The sequence below is a fragment of the Musca autumnalis genome, unplaced genomic scaffold (assembly GCF_047663935.1).
Source record: "Musca autumnalis isolate F117 unplaced genomic scaffold, ASM4766393v1 scaffold_4, whole genome shotgun sequence".
Classification (NCBI taxonomy): Eukaryota; Metazoa; Arthropoda; class Insecta; order Diptera; family Muscidae; genus Musca; species Musca autumnalis.
Window position 1 is genome coordinate 103,158,887 of NW_027411977.1, and position 16,248 is coordinate 103,175,134.

At 34.5% G+C, this 16,248-nt stretch overlaps 1 protein-coding gene across 1 annotated transcript in view; it reads left to right on the forward strand.

The window, feature by feature from the left end:
• LOC141403035 (uncharacterized) overlaps positions 1-16,248 on the forward strand; it is a 416,517-nt gene that overhangs the window by 3,399 nt on the left and 396,870 nt on the right. The window lies entirely within an intron of this gene.

A 16,248-nucleotide genomic window follows, 5' to 3' on the forward strand; every position in this document is an offset into this window, starting at 1 on the left:
AATTTGTATTCGAGAATTATTGTGCGCTGAATCCAGCCTTACAAACAGACGGACGATCATGACTAAATCGGCTCCAAATTGTCTGAAGCTGATTTCGGTTAACATACATGGGGTCTAAAGCACTATTTGGATGAGGCACATTTTGTCCCTATGAAAATGTATATACCCTCGCTAGTCTTAGTACCGAGGGTATATCAATTAAGTTAAAAGCTTGAAAATATTTTTTTGTCTTTCACTCAATAAGTCTTTGCCTTGACAGAATTCGTACTTGGGAAATATTTTTTCTGAATGATATTTTGCCTTCAAAAATATATATTTCTAATGAACATCGAAAATAGAAATAAAAATACAAAATACTGTGATGAATTTGACACTAATATAACAGCACAGTTAAATCAGCGGGGTATTGATGTTACCTTGTATAGAACATTGGTGGCGTTTATTTAATTGGGATAGCTGTTACAATTTTGATTTTTCAAAATAGTCTGGCTTAATCCCTTTTGTTGTTTTAATATTTAAAACAACAAGTTTATTAGTGGAGAAGGTTTGGCATTGTTCGCCAAGGGGTGAGGCAAGGAAGACTAGTTTCGATTCTTCTCCACTAATAAACTTGTTGTTTTAAATATTAAAACAACAAAAGGGATTAAGCCAGACTATTTTGAAAAATCAAAATTGTAACAGCTATCCCAATTAAATAAACGCCACCAATGTTCTATTTGAGAAACACTGGCACGGTTTTGTGTGTTGTTGGTATATAAGCTACCAAACAGCATTTGGGTATGTGCATTTGTTGAAAAATCAACGACACATACGAGTGGAAGAAGGTTTGCTTTGTTTCGTAAACACTTTCGTCGGAGTTGTGTTAGGTTACCAAAGAAAAACTTCTCATTGAAGGTTTTTCTTTGTTTACGTTTATACTTCGAGCTGACGATTGATGTTTGGGTATAAAAAGTTTCTTGTTGAAGAAGTTATTGAAAAATAACTTCGGTGGAGAATATCCACAAACAAGAAACAAAGGGAACTGATGAGATCCAGTGGCGTGGATCGAAACTAGTCTTCCTTGCCTCACCCCTTGGCGAACAATGCCAAACCTTCTCCACTAATAAACTTGTTGTTTTAAATATTAAAACAACAAAAGGGATTAAGCCAGACTATTTTGAAAAATCAAAATTGTAACAGCTATCCCAATTAAATAAACGCCACCAATGTTCTATTTGAGAAACACTGGCACGGTTTTGTGTGTTGTTGGTATATAAGCTACCAAACAGCATTTGGGTATGTGCATTTGTTGAAAAATCAACGACACATACGAGTGGAAGAAGGTTTGCTTTGTTTCGTAAACACTTTCGTCGGAGTTGTGTTAGGTTACCAAAGAAAAACTTCTCATTGAAGGTTTTTCTTTGTTTACGTTTATACTTCGAGCTGACGATTGATGTTTGGGTATAAAAAGTTTCTTGTTGAAGAAGTTATTGAAAAATAACTTCGGTGGAGAATATCCACAAACAAGAAACAAAGGGAACTGATGAGATCCAGTGGCGTGGATCGAAACTAGTCTTCCTTGCCTCACCCCTTGGCGAACAATGCCAAACCTTCTCCACTAATAAACTTGTTGTTTTAAATATTAAAACAACAAAAGGGATTAAGCCAGACTATTTTGAAAAATCAAAATTGTAACAGCTATCCCAATTAAATAAACGCCACCAATGTTCTATTTGAGAAACACTGGCACGGTTTTGTGTGTTGTTGGTATATAAGCTACCAAACAGCATTTGGGTATGTGCATTTGTTGAAAAATCAACGACACATACGAGTGGAAGAAGGTTTGCTTTGTTTCGTAAACACTTTCGTCGGAGTTGTGTTAGGTTACCAAAGAAAAACTTCTCATTGAAGGTTTTTCTTTGTTTACGTTTATACTTCGAGCTGACGATTGATGTTTGGGTATAAAAAGTTTCTTGTTGAAGAAGTTATTGAAAAATAACTTCGGTGGAGAATATCCACAAACAAGAAACAAAGGGAACTGATGAGATCCAGTGGCGTGGATCGAAACTAGTCTTCCTTGCCTCACCCCTTGGCGAACAATGCCAAACCTTCTCCACTAATAAACTTGTTGTTTTAAATATTAAAACAACAAAAGGGATTAAGCCAGACTATTTTGAAAAATCAAAATAGTTACCTTGTATATTTATACCATGAGTTTATATGTACATTTTCGGCTTAAATTGGCTGTAATTTTTTATTTAAACTAAGATGTCTTTTTCATCAATTGAAGTCACATTTTGTAGAAAAGACAATACTCTTTTCTTTCTCAAATTAATACTAAAACATAAAAAATCATTTTTTGTTCTAAACAGCAACATCTTTTCTCATCTAATTGAAACGACAACAAATAGAAGGACAAAAATAACTAAAAAATAAATACCTAACACGATTTTCTATGGTAAAACATACTGTCAAATGGTGTATACACTTAAAGCAGGGTTAAATGAAAGGCGTGGAAATAGGACAAACAAAAAATAAAGCGCATACTAAATGAGCATGAAACAACCAAAAACCAAACATAGAAAAAACGTGACTAAAATAGAAAAAATTTAGGTTGGAAAGTTGGGACGACGAAGTCCATTAAAAACCTCATCATAGAGAAAATAAACAATAAAATTAGCTATACAAATGCTGGAGACTTTGGTAGCCATTTGGTCATTACATATTTAAGGGCCACCTAGAAGGATACTGATCTTTTTTAGGCCACACAATTATACTTAAATTCTGGAAAATAACGACAATATAAAAAGCGAATTTCTTAAAAAAAAAAAAAACAAAACATAAAAGCTCGAGAAATTCCTTGTTATAAAAGATAATAAAAAAGCTATAAAATCTAATAGATTTTTCGTTTCAACATTAAATAAATAAAAGGAATTTTGTTGTGTTGTAAGGAGTAAAAAAGTTAACCCTTTATTTGTATTTGACATGAGAGGCGAAACGGTAGTCATACATGTTTACTTTAAATAATGTCAGTCCGTTTATAAATTTTAATATAATTTAATTTATGTAAAAAATTTGTTTATTGTGATTCTAATATATATTTATAATATTATATTCATAATTCATTTGTTTATTCATTGGTGGGGCACATGGAAGCGTTTATGCGACCCTTAACGATCCTACTCGTGGCACAGCGTGTAGTGTGTTTGGCTACTAATTAGAATTTCGCACGTTCAAATCCTACAGAGAGCATAAAAATACCAAATGGGTTTACATAGTAATTTTTGGTAGTGGTGATGGGTAATTCGGCTCGTGTGGTTCCCAAATATTTGCTTGGTTCTATTTTTAGAACATTCGAGATGAATGTTTGTTCAATGGATTCCAGATTTTTATTTTGCTCTCTGCTGTATTTGAACATGCGAACTTTTGATTTGTAACACACTACACACTGCGCCACACGCAGATAAGAGATATTGTAGGAACAATAATATTATAAGAGTAAAATAGTGTATTTTAAAAATCTGAAAATATTAATATTATACATTAAGGATTCTTTAAATGCTTACAAGTACACTACCAACTCTTCGTAATTTTGCTAACCAAAATCTCGCTTTTGTAGTCGGACACACACGATCTGTGCCACGTTTCGCATTACTCATTAAGTGGTAATGAGTAAAGTGAGTAGTTTTGCTTCGTAAAACGTTTAAGAAATTATCCATTAATTGTCAGTTTTCTGGTAATGCATGTTTTGTAGGATTAGTTTTTTAGCCACAACAAACAAATGGTAAAATTTTTTCATCGATTGGACGAGAGCAATTTCGTGAAAATTCGCCTTTGGTCCATACAAATTACTATGGAAATTTCTAGGTGCCAGTGGCACGTGTTAACATATTTCGATTGTGCTCATACTTTGGCAATCTTAAAATCTAACAAAGCTAAACACTTTAGTGAGGTGCCGCCTAAAAAATCCGACATCGATTTTTTCCCTTTGAGTTAAAACCAGTCTAGTGTGTATACAACAGTTGAGCGAATATCTTAAAAAGGTTCCTATGTAAACGCCTGAAGTGTTGGCGGCTAGCGACTCGCGAACATTGTCCCTACATTTAGGAACTGCAAATAGAAGTGATTTGCGAGGGCGACTTTAAGAAATTGTCGAATCTTATACACAACAGGTGGTAACCGGAATAACGCTACCATCGACCAATGTGTTTAGATGAGCCTCGTTTCAGCAGTTCAAATGGTGAACAGTGTTCCAGCAGGAAACTTCTTAGTTTTTAATTCTGCAAACGATTGGCCTCCACAGAGATAGTTGGGAAGGGTGTCCATGACCATCTTGACTAGTCTGGTGGTATCTAAGTTTTTCGATATGTTAAAACACCCCACGACTGTTAAGTCGCACGGCTTGTTCTATCCTCGACTGATATGTGTGGCGTGTAATGCTGTGTTTGTATTGTGCATATGTTAATTCAAGAGTCTACGCTATTGTCCAAAGAAGTGGAACGATTCGCCTTTGTTTGCATCTTTGCTGAATTTAATAGCGAATCCACCTTGACCACAATCCTGACAGGATATTTTACGATACATTGACAACACTTATTAATCTTTACCATTGAGATTCCGTGTGGGCTCAATGTTATGGAAATTTGGCGTTTTGGATGACATCAGTAATACCTATAGGGTGTTTTTTAAGCCCGATAGAACTTGAAATTGTAAAAAATAGCACAAAAAATTAAATTGTAATCACAATTTTTGTTTAATTCGAAAGATCAATACGTGAAATTAACATTTGAAAATGATTTCGGGCATATGGGAACCGCGGCTGTTCTTGACGAAGTGCATTCTGGACGTCCAATTTTTGGCCACTTTTTCGAGCACTGCTGGCCGTATGTCACGAATAACACGAACAATGCTGGCCTCCAAGACATCAATTGTTGCTGGTTTATCAGCATAAACCAGTGACTTCACGTAGCCCCACAGGAAATAATCCAGAGGTGTCAAATCGCACGATGGTTGCGTTCGCAGTATGGCATCCTGTTGAAACCACATCTCCTCCGGATCAATGTCATCCATATTTTCAAACAAAAATCATTGATCATGGTGCGGTAACGATCTCCATTGACCGTAACGTGAGCTCCGGCCTCATTTTTGAAGAAATAAGGTCCGATGATGCCACCAGCTTGAAAACCGCACCATACGGTGCATTTTTCTGGATGTAATGGAGTCTGTAGGGTCTCTTGTGGATTGGTCTCACTCCATATGCGGCAATTTTGCTTATTAACAAACCCGTTAAGCCAAAAATGCGCTTGTTCAGATGGACGATTATGTACGCCATACAAATGACGAAGTCTTCTATAAGTTGCGCGAATCGACGACTGATTTTCAAAGTAAATTTGGATAATTTCGTAGCGTTGTTCAAGCGTGAGTCTATTGATGATAATTTGTCAGAGTATACTGAAACAAATAAAAAAAAAGTTTCATCAAAATTTAATTTTTTTGTGTTACTTTTTACAATTTAGAGTTCTATCTAGCTTAAAAAACACCCTATATGAGCGCTCTACGGCATAGCAAACTAATTCGCACTGTCACTCTCTGGAATTTCTATAAAGGGAAAGTTAAAATAAAACACAGGCCATTGAATTTGTTGCTGTCATTTCGATAAAAGCGACAGATATCCAATTATCCTACTTTCCTTGGTTACAGTGCGACTTATCTGTTGCCCTCAATTCCCTCAATCCTGTACCAATCAATGTTGGATTGTGGTCTTGCCTGTTGACTTCAAGAGTCATTAGGTTCTCAGGGTTTGTTTGAGAAAGAAGAACATGGGAATTTTTGAATTATTTTTGGCAGTATTTTTAGCTACCCTATCGGAGAGACAGGGCAGCTCTCTGAAGGGTTATTGCCAAATTCTCTGAAGACTTTACAGACAGGTTTTCATGGCTGAGATAAGTGCTGCGGTCAGTGGCAGAATGTCAAGACACGTCATGTATCAGACAGGATACCACAATGTTGAAATCTGCCGAGCTGTTATAATCTCCTTTTACCTCGTAAGGGCGACTTCAGAATGTGGGCTATTAATTTTCGGTGTACACTAGGATTAAGAATTTTTTTACAACCTCATATCCCTGTATCATAGCGTGATAAGTTTCTACATAAGATTACATAAAATCTTAATTATAAGGTGATTCGGTGAAAACCCTCACGCACAAAATTAATTTAAAATTTGAATTTATCATAATTATTAGCAATTTTTTCAAGTCACTGTAAGGAGATATTTAATTAAAATTTAACTTTATATAAAAAATAAAATAAAATTTAGAGCAACATGAGATAGCAAACTGACATAACATTTGTTTCTCACAAATTTTCTTTAATTTTGAGAATCTTAAAAATCTCGTAAAAACTTTTTTCAAAGATATAGTTTTCTAACTAAAACAAAAAAATCAAAATTTTTAAAGTTTTTATGTGCTTGACATTTTTCATTTTTTGGATGGAATGAGCGTTATCTTAGTTATTCGTAGGCATACGTTTATTCATGCAACAAGAAAAAGTTTTTGAGAACAAAAAAATTGTTTTCACTTCATATATTAAAGAAAAGAATTTAGAATCGATTTGTGTATGAACTTTTTTATATTTCAGTGGAATAAACGTTATTGTAGTGATAGGCAATAGGCAAAAGTTCATCCATCGTTTTTGAAAAAAATGTCAAAAAGTCATAACCCTTGTGTACACCTCTTTTTATTACGAAACGCTTAAGCTCACGATGTGCATTGATATTAGCAAGCTCCAGACGTTTAATGCCTTCCAAATGCCTTTTGATATTTCCGAAAACTGATTCGGTCAGAAGCGTACAGAGAAGACAGTAGAGAAAAAGTCTGAGGCAATTATCTGACAGATTGCTACAATTTTGAAGTCTAGCGAGGTGTTGCAATCCTCCTTCCTTGTAGGAGTGTCATCCTTCACCTTAGAAGTGTGGATCTTTTGATCATCTTTTATAAAGGAGTGTAAAATCTCACGAGGAGTGTTGAAAAGTTCCAGACAGTTGCGTCTTAGCTTAGCGGTTTGACACTATATCCCTGCCTCCATACATTCCAGTTTTAGTTACTCTACTGTATAGATCAAGACAGATAAGTTTATTATGAACAGACTAATGCATAAGTAAGGCAAATCCCACTTCTCCGGTTCTTTTTGGATTCATCAACCTAGCATGGCTCAAACTACTCCGACTCATAGAGACTCGCTGACTTTTTTAACGAAGTTGAAAATACCAGGGAGATATTCCGCCGAAGAAAGAATCAACATCAACATAACTAGCGGTCTTAATATGAAGACCTTCATGCATTAATTACATCAAAACGATGCTGACATTTGGAGTATGTAGATCTGGCAAACGGGATGAACCCGTCTCCAAAGCAGGGACCAACATTGCTCGAAGTATGTATTCCGAGAAATATTGCTGATATCAATGCGAACAAAATACTCGAACACGAGCATAGCATTAATGTGGTTACAGTTCTAATGGTAGATATCTTCTAGGCAATGTTATGCTTATATTCGTCTTCTGCTGGATTGACCTTTCAATCATTGCTGGAGACTGTTCTTAAAGCTTTAGTTTATAGTGATTAAATAAAACCATAAAACAAATAAAAAATAAAATAAAACTTTAAGCTCCATTTGAAAACGTCTTTAAATCTGCGTACCCTACGACAACTGATAATATTTATGTAAAGCTTTCGCTTCATTCGCCACAGGTTTCCGACACATTTACTCTGTGCCTGACGCATACATAAACGAACAAGCCAAGTACTGGAAACTGTGATAAAGCAAAGTGTGCATTATGTCTAAACAACCAGTCTAGAAATCATGCAACTTAAAAAGAAAACTGAATTAAAAGGGAAAACTTTTCGCAAACAAATGCCTTTCCTCTTGCATGTTTTGTATTCGAGAGTTTCGTAAACAGCAACTTAAAAAACTGCACAAAAGTCCAGACTACGATTTTCTTTACTACATTTGCCAGGTTAGTAAGTTTTTTTTGAAGTGTGGCTGACGGTTTGAGCAACATTTTGAAAGGACAACACACAAATAGAAAGAACAAGAAAAAGATATATAAAAGCATAGTGGAAACACAAAATCCGTATAGCGACAGGCACAAGTTAACACAAAGTATACAGTAGAGTGAAATGCTTAAGGCTAGTCGATTCTTGTGCAGTGCTAAGATGACATTTTGATATGACAGAAAAAATAGGGAGAAAAAATAGCAACATAACAAGAAACTGGAATTTTATGATAAGGCTTATACGGTGTGTGTGCCTTTGGAAAGAAAATGTGCAGTGGTAAACAAATTTTGTTAGAAATGTTTTTGCAGGTACCTTATTTAACAAAACACAAATATTGTTTCATTATTTTTGGTAGATATGTACTCGTATGTACATATGCATGTGGTTACCTCTAAAAACTAGTATTGCATGTCATCTTATTAAATGTGTACCGCCTATCATACCGAGCATAGCACCATATCCCACCGCAATTGGCTGACTAACCTACCCCTACCTCATATTGGTTATTACATTTTAAAACACAGTTATTTGTTGTGTCTCAAGTCATTTCCCCAGCCTATGAGTTCACAAGTCATGCCTGTGAATGTGTTTGTTTACCACTTTTGTAGACATGCCTTATCGTATGGATTCAATGGTTTGCAGTAAAAAAAAAAACGTAAGTTCCATAGTGCTAAAAGCAAGTGGTGTCGTTATTAATATGAGATTGTGTCAACCTACCTTTGCCACTGCCGCTACCCTTAAATACACCACGCTCCTTCGTAGTACACGGTAAGGCATTGAAGCATTTAGTGGTCGGACGTGAACAAAATATGAATTTTGTTAGGAATTTTCGGAAACTTCGAGGAGTATCGGTAAAAAATAAGCATATACATAAATATATATTAGGAACAAAAGGATAACATCCGATAAAGATGTAAACACGATTCGAGAACAGTAATTTAGGTGCAATTAGGCGAACACTAGGAACATAAATGACAATGTGAAAAGTTTGGATCCTACAGCAAGCTCTTTTATAGAGTAATCATGCTTACTTAAAGGATAAAGAGATAGAGCGGAATTTTTTGAATTATTTTTTGCGAAGGTGCAGAACGAATGGACCATTTTCGAACTTATACCATGCATTTGTTCAACTTTTCTGCTGGAGGTACCGAGTGTAAAGATATAGTCTATACTCGAGCTTTACCCAATTTTGAACAAATATTACGATGTGTAAAGATGGGACCAAACTCCATGGAGGATATATAGCTGACGTGCCTACGGTTGTCAATAGTAGATACATTGACTTGATGAAAATCAAATAAGCGGTCGTGTACAGCTCGGCACATGTGAATACGAGTCAGAAAATAAATGGCCAATCACCTGTGATCGATGAGGCCAGCCTTGATGACCTAAAATATTGAATAAATCCTGTTCAATCATAAGAATGATAAACGGTTCAGTTGATTTAACCTTATGTTAACGAATTATTGCACATTTTTATGTTCACGAGGATGCAATGATTTGCACAACAACAGCACAACGTTGGCGGAAATAAAGGTCAGCGTAATGTCTAACTTAGCAACTATTTCTTTACATTCTTTGCTGAGAGAGTCGCTTGGCAGTCAACAAAAATTCCAACTGAGCTTCATGTGTGATGCTTTAGAAGTATATTATGGCCAGTAGCACAGCTTTCGTAGCGTTGTGGATGCAGATGTTTTTGTTTCTTCCGAGGAGACACCTGAATCGACTCCCCCATTCATTTTAGAACCGTTTGTGTATACCTTAATGGCTTGGCCCGTCAGTGGAGATCCGTTACTCTATTCTTTCATACTTGAAAATTTGACTAATTGCAACTTCTCTCTGTATTTTGTGAAGCAACCAGACATGTACGTATGCACTACCTGTCTCCACATTCCTAGATCACGTAGTCGCATGTCGTCGACTTCATCTAGGCGGACTTCTCCATTCGGGAGTTTTTGAATTCGACCTCCCTTATGCCACACTGAACAGCTTTCAAAGCCTCCACTCCAGCTTCTGTTATTGAGAAAACTAGAATCTTGCTGTTGTTGTTGGCTTCCTCAGTGGCGATTACGGACCACTCGTCCATTGGAACATCCTTGTTCATCTTAGCCACACCTTTCAGCAGTTTCGGGCCGTCCTGGACACCCAACATTGACACGTGATTTCATTGAGATTTCTTGGACCGGGATCAGCATCAAACTGATGTCGTCCCAAGTATGGCTATGTATTTTTTTAATAAATACGTTTGAGAACTCATCCATGCATTTTATTACCCTCTAACCATGATGTACTTCGCTAAAGTCGAAATGGGGCACAAGTGATTCTTCGTTTGTAAATACATAGTCCATAACTTTCATACTCTTTTTTTCTACTTTACCCCATTGCCCTGTGTTGATAAGGGACAGAAGGACGATGGGCGTTGTGGCAGATTTGGCTCTCTCGTTATCCTCGACAATTTTAGTATAAATGAGCGGGATTTTGACGAGAATTAACTTTGCGTTCCTTTTTATTTTTTTCGCATACGTACGTTGTACATCTTTCGGGACGAACAGAGGCGTTGAGTTTTTAATATTTTGCTGATGAAGTGTGTCAGAACTGTTTCCAGTTCTTACCGCTTATATTTGGCTAGCTACCAGCTCCTGGCTAGATGCTAAGAGAGGTTTGATTTTTAATTTGTATTTTTCTCCAAATTCGTTTCCATAAGCGAAATCGGTTCAGATTAACATTGGAGCTAAGTACTTTTATTACTGAAGAGAAACTATTTATCCAATTTTCTTCATGTTTACATAGGTGTAGGTATCATATAGTCGACCCCGCTCGACTTTCCTTACTGGTTTTAGTTAGCCATTTTATAATAGGATATGTATAAAATGTCTCGAGGTATCCTGCTATTTCAATGTAACACAAAACCCGAGGAGCTCCTTTATCATTAATTACTCAATACATTGGTTGTGACCATCTTTGATGCAGGGGTGTAGCCCATTAAAACGCACCACCCGATTTAGTGTATTTTCAGGATTTTACCTACAATAATCCACTGATTTAGCTTAAAATTATATATCGTGTTTTTACCAGGGGAAAGACCACTTTAAAGTTTTTTAAGGTTTCAGACCACATATTCGAACCAAATTGGATGAAAATGTACATTTTTCGTAAGTAGTAAGTAGCGGCCTTCATCGAAATCGTCATTCCATATATTTTTTGTAGGTTTTTTTTCCAACTGTGAACTGGTCCAAATGGGGGCTATGAGCACCAGAGAAAAAAACTTAACTGGAGTATACAGAAAATCGTGGGCTATATTCTCTCGTGCTGTTACCAAATTTTCAAATCATTGAAAAAAAAAAAAATAATATTATTACAGTCAATTGCCAATGGAACGATTCATACGTCTTCTGCAATATTACATATCTTTTAAATACACCTGGCACAATTTGGTCACCCTAATTCATAAATATCCTCCATAATACATAGTTTCGGTTCACCGTTACCATCGACAACAGTCAACTATATTTACACTTTTACCAATGAACATCCCAGCTGAACAGAAAGGAAATTAGTTTTCTTGGCAAATTGCTTTGGTTGTTTTGGAGTGGTGATGGTAGTTGGTTGGTTGCTCGTCTTATCTGGCTGTGTTTAGGTGTGTCATATTCCGTTGTATTTATTTTCATTACCTGTGAGATTTTGATGGAGTAGCAGATCTTTATAAAAAGGGGGTTTGTAAAATGACAGCGACAAGGGTTAGTGTTAACAAACGCAGCCAGGTTCATTAACCTTAATTAATGTTGCTTCCATCGATTGCAAATTTTAAACATTATTGTATAATGTTGTTTAAATCCCTTGTTACCATTAAAAGTTTAAGTTTGGCCTAATTTGTATATAATGTAGTTATGGACATAGTAGAGATGAAAAGGATTCATGATAATAAAAAATCATCTTGTTTCCATCTCGCTCTTTTTGTTTTCGTCATGTTCCGCAATGCTAATAATGATGCTTATGAAATCAATACTAACATTCAGGTTTGTATTTCCTTCAACTCCGTTTCATAAGCTAATGATACAACTTTTATTGCCAATTCCATTGTTTGTTACTCAAGAGCCCTTTGACTGTTTCGCAAAAGGCAGGCAGGCGCAGAATATAATTAATACTTGATTTATCCATAAAATAAGATTCAAGAGATAATTTCATTTGTCTTTGTTGGACTCTTGAGATTTTTAATTAATTTTTTTCTAATTGAAGTGTTCATATGTATGTATGTAGTTGTCAAAATTTAAATTATTATACAAAAAACGAACTGTTAGAAGCGTATTTGGAAAATTGACTTTTTTTGACTTTTGAAAATCGCTACAGTCGCTACCTGTTTTTGCTTTTGAACCGCTACTATTTTTTTGTGCATTTTTAAGTAACATGCAAAAGGAAACGAGATAGACCCACAATTCTCTTAGGGATGTAATTTTTCCCATTTCGACAACCTTGTATATCAAATTTTATTTTTAACGTTAAACAGTGCCACCGGACCGATCATTGTTGTGGCTAGACACAAATACTAAAAAAAATTGCGAATATGGCATTGAATTTTGTTACACAGTATTCCAGGAATATAACGAGCTTAGGTGATTGTTAACTCAAAAATCAATCGTAAAACGTGCAAAGCCGAAGATAAATTATTTGAAGCAGCAAAAACAGCCCGGGTAGCAATATCGCCTGAAATAATTAATAATCTCATCTATGCCTACAATATATGCATGTTTAATCCAGAATAATCGGAACCCCTTCCTTTAACTTCCCAGCAAACAAATAAACATCAGAGTTCGGTGAGAATTCGGATGCGATTTAGGTCCGAACTCTGACCGAAAGTCATATGGCGTGGTTGACGTGTTCTCTGTCCGAAAATTTTTGTCGACCTTCAGACCGAATTTGTTCCAAAAATGCACAATTATTTTCTCTCCGCTTGCTTACAATAAATATTGTCACCCAAGTACAAGAGAAAATAGAAAAGATTACATTCAGAGAGAGAGAGAGAAAAAACAATAATTAAAAAAATTAATTTATTTATAAATGAATAAACTAGAAAATAATTTTTCACTTAGCATCAATAAATATTCCTCTTCATGATGGGATATCTCAAATAAAACGCTCGCATTTAAATTAAAAATTGTGACAAAATTAAATGGCAATATATGGCATGCGTTTTATTTGAGAGATCCCATCTTGAAGAAGAAATCTTATTGAGGCTAAGAAAAAAATATTTTCTAGTTTTTAGTCCATATGCAAATAAAACACTGTAACATAATTTGTTTTAATTATTTTGTTTTTGTTCCTTAAATTTGGGGCGCCTTAGTTATGTCTTCTTATACTTCCAATATAGAATCATTTTGATTAATAAATAAACAGAAAAATAAATTTATAATTGCGTTTTCTTAACAAATAATCATTTAAAAGTAATGTAGGACTCGTTTTTAGCCACAACGATGAACATTCATAAATAAAATATTAAAATAGTATTGGATTTTTATGTAGCTGTAATATGCATATTTGCCCGTTTTAGGTATTTTTGCCCTATATAAATAAATCAAATTCAATCCGACTTTTTAAAAATTTTTGATGGATTCGTTTTTAACCACAACAATGAACTGGAACAATTTTTTATCGATTGGATCAATTCGCTTTTATTGAATTTTCATGAAAACTCACCTTTGGCTCCATACAAATTACTATAGAAGAAAGATCGCTCGGGTGGCACGGGAGTCGTTAACCGATCGTCATAAAATTTAATATATAAGTTTTTTTGGATGAAATGGAAAAGTATAGGGTGTAAAAATTAAAAAATAAGGGCGTGGTATTATTTTGGTTATAGCCTTAATGTTTATATTAACCGATCATTAATTAGTAGATTAGTAGTTCGTAGGTCATACACATTTATGAATGAATCAAACCGATTGTGTGAGGTAAGAAATGTTATCTTGTTGTAATCTTTGGCGTACACTACGTACTCGTAGTTGTGTTGATGCAAAGCAGGCCTCTGGTACATACATATGCAAGTATGTATGTGGATGTTTTGAGCTGTTGCCATTTATTCCGTCCGCTTGCATTCCGTTATGGATTTATCATGGCATTTTTTAAATACTTTGTCCTTTTTTATTTTCTTTTGTTATATTTTTTAACTATTAATTATATTTAATCCCATATTAATGTGAAACTGAAATTTATCTTTTAATAATGTTATTTAATATTATAATAAACTCATAATAAACATTTAACAAAAAAAAAAAAAACTAAAAAAACAGATCAATTGGAATCCTACAAGGACATTCAAGGTATACGTGTAAACAATTTATTTAGCTATATTATCTTAGCTTTAACTTTAAAAAGTTAAATAATTTCTTGTAAATTTCTAAGGTAGATTTTAAGTTAAAATGATTTTTTTTTTGAAATACAGACTTATAAAAAAAATTAACAAAAATGGAGTGGAGTTCCTAGTGTCTTTTAGGGTGATGAGTCTATTGCAAGCTTATATCCGCCTGTATCATATTTGATGATTTTTTATATTAGTTAAAAATTTACATGTAAGGTGATTAGGTATATGCGGAAAATTAAGTGTTTTTCCATTGAGCTTAAAGCTTTAAATAGGATTTTAAATAACGACTGTTCGTAATGGGTGTTTCTGTAAACAATCCCTAACAGTTAGCCAACGGAAGAAAATACATCAGTAAAAATTCACGTTCCTTTTTAACAATCCGACATTCGACAACGTTTTCGACACTAAAATTGTTTACAGTAACGATTGTGCTGTTCTCTAAAAATGTAGACAAATTAAGGATAAACTTCCAAAAGCCTTCAATTTTGAATGTATTCCTGAACAAAACATACAAAAAAAACCAAAGGCAAATCCCATATTGAACATTTTTGGCGATGTCTACGACAATTTTGGTCTTGTTTCTATAACGACACAGCTATCTAATAAAAAATGGAAAAACATATTTGCAAAGTGGGCGCGAATTATTGTTTAAAATTATTTATTTCTGATTGTTGGAAATCAAGACCCAATGCATTGGTGCAAAATGTCATGACAAAGAACTGGCGCAAGATGCCATGACAATGAACTGCTGCACAATGGCATGTCAATGAATTCGTGAAAGCGTGTGAGTGTAAATTTCATCGGGGATTCACCCGAATTTTCATCGATGCCATGTCACTTGCACCCATGATTCAACTCATGATTTGTCATCGAACATTTTGCTGGGATGATACCCTACACCACCACGATTTCACTATAATTTTGCGAAATTTTTCTAGACCAAATTCCGTTACATTTTCCAACTTTCTTCAAAATATCTGCATAATTTTGTGTTTGGTGCGTCAAATACATGAAATCGGTCATAATACATAATTCCCCTTAACACAATGTGGTGTAGGGTATAAACAGTAATTATTCGAATCCCATGAACAAATAGAACAAAAAATTTGGGACAAAATTAAAGAACGTAGTTTAATACAAACAAATTTCAAGAAAATCGAAGAGTACAATCTTTGATAAAATGTGATTTTAAATATTCAGTCGAGAAAATCAGAGTGCAATTCTTATCTACATTTTATTAGATAGCTGTTAAAAAATAAAAAAAAGACTTTTCCCATTGGGACAAAACTAAAGAAATTATGAGTATTTCTTTGCATATAGTTTTTGCAGAATTCGACTTTTTCAAGGCGCGATATCTTTGAACTCATTTGTAAAATATTAAATCAATAAAACTAAAAATATACTGAAATGTTCCGCTGAGTAGCATATCAAAGGAAATATCCAGACTAGGTTTTCAAGTTTCGTGTTCGTCGAAATATGGCCCAGAATTTAAAATTTAGACCAAAAATTAAAGTTGGATATTTTTCCAATTGCACGCGGTCACTTTCACTCTATATGATCATCTTTCAAAATTATTTGAATTTTCCTTGACCAAACATCTTATTTCGTGCAAAAATGTGTCAGTATTAAAATATAACCGCTAGGTCTTGATTGATTATGATTGCACTGCATACAATTAAAACTGTGGGATCCATGTTAATAGTAGGCCACGTACATCAGCATACTTGTCATCAATGGCAAAAATAAAGGAAATCAAAAAACTCATTTTGCAAAAATGTCCGTTTTCACTCAGAAATCTCCATATATTTACATTCAAAATGGTAATATTTAAATATAATGAATTATAAATTAAGACTTTTG